Source organism: Anneissia japonica, unplaced genomic scaffold (genome assembly GCF_011630105.1).
Source record: "Anneissia japonica isolate Jap-2015-1 unplaced genomic scaffold, ASM1163010v1 scaffold2969_len165980_cov149, whole genome shotgun sequence".
Taxonomy (NCBI): Eukaryota; Metazoa; Echinodermata; class Crinoidea; order Comatulida; family Comatulidae; genus Anneissia; species Anneissia japonica.
The window spans coordinates 61,513-62,908 of record NW_022717699.1 but is presented as its reverse complement, the minus strand read 5'-3'; the positions used below and the strand labels follow the sequence as shown (position 1 = coordinate 62,908).

The window sequence follows — 1,396 nt, the reverse complement described above, 5'->3', positions numbered from 1 at the left end:
TCAAACATTTAAATTTATTGTTTATAGTCATGCAAAATCGTATTAAAAATGTAATAACTTGATTACTTTTTACGTTTGGTTTGCAGCGTATTTCAATTAACTTATTCGTTATTTGTACTATTTTGTTAAATTATTTAATTAAATTATATTTATTATATATCATTATATATAATAAATGATAAGAATGTATGGAGATTTTTTTTAATATCTGGCAAGCTGACTGAGCAAATACTCACAAAATTTAAATTAAAACGATAGAAAGAACAAGTAAATAGATTGAAATTCGTCCCAATAAATATTTAATAAATCAGTGCAAAAACCGAGTATTAAATAAATTGAAATAATTGAGTAAATAAACTGAAATACATCCCAAACAACAGTACCAAGAACGAATAAGTTAATTGGAATACGCCGCAATTAACGCACTACATTCACTGAGAGACGCGCTTGGCGTTCCATAGAAATGACCGGCGGCTCAACTTGTCGGCGGCTCAACCGGTCATAATCCCAACCAAGCTAGGCCTAGCCCATCCTAGCCTAGCCTAGGTAGAGGCTAGGCCCTAATTATATCAATTATTTAAACAGAAATTGCTATAAGTAACTTAACAAGAAATCACAATAGCTCATTTATTCGTAACCTACTATTTTTTTTTAAAGACTTACAATTTTTAAGTTACATTATGATTCCGAAGAGCTTCCTTTCATGTTGTCGCACGGCACATACAGTACTGCACATACTGAAAAATATGGTGCGCCAGAACGGACATATTCCGAGTTGACATACAAATTTGAAAGGTCCACTGATTAATCTCAGATAAGAAAGTATAATACATACTCCAAGTATTGAAATACACGCCATCGTGTTGGGATTCAATATTTCGACATTAATTATGTCATCATCAGGAATCATTCCTGATGATGACATAATTAATGTCGAAATATTGAATCCCAACACGATGGCGTTTATTTCAATACTTGGAGTATGTATTATACTTTCTTACATACAAATTTTGTTTTCACATAATACCTAGCCTATCAATATATTGTTATCAGGTCAGTAGCCAGGGGGATGGGGGTTATGGTTCAGGAGAACTCCCTTTTTTAGCGAACCCCCTTCTTTTCTGGAAAACCTCCACCCCCTCGAATTTCCTGAACGACTCCTCCAACCCAACTAATGCACTGCAAACTCACCCAGACTCAGACAGAATGTTTTTGCTGCAGACCTTTCATAACTGCTTTTAGAGCATTATTTAGACCAATAAAACACAAAAAAGTCGCTCTGGCTTTGGGGCTTTTTCCCTCACCCCACTGGAGCCCCTTGGGCAGGACCCTAGCCCCACGCCTAGAGAACACCCCACCTCTCCCACCCCACTTTGGAAGAACCTAGCTACGAGCC

The 1,396-nt window shown here is 36.3% G+C and overlaps 1 protein-coding gene across 2 annotated transcripts in view; it reads right to left on the bottom strand.

Moving 5' to 3' along the window:
* LOC117110360 overlaps positions 1–723 on the bottom strand; it is a 24,859-nt gene extending 24,136 nt beyond the window's left edge. Inside the window, exon 1 of one of the 2 annotated variants that reach the window (XM_033253054.1) lies at positions 664–723. The gene's annotated coding sequence lies outside the window, so the exon portion shown is untranslated. The remainder of the gene's footprint in view (positions 1–663) is intronic. The other variant, XM_033253056.1, reaches the window with a different exon arrangement.
* Between the last annotated feature and the right edge of the window lie 673 nt (positions 724–1,396).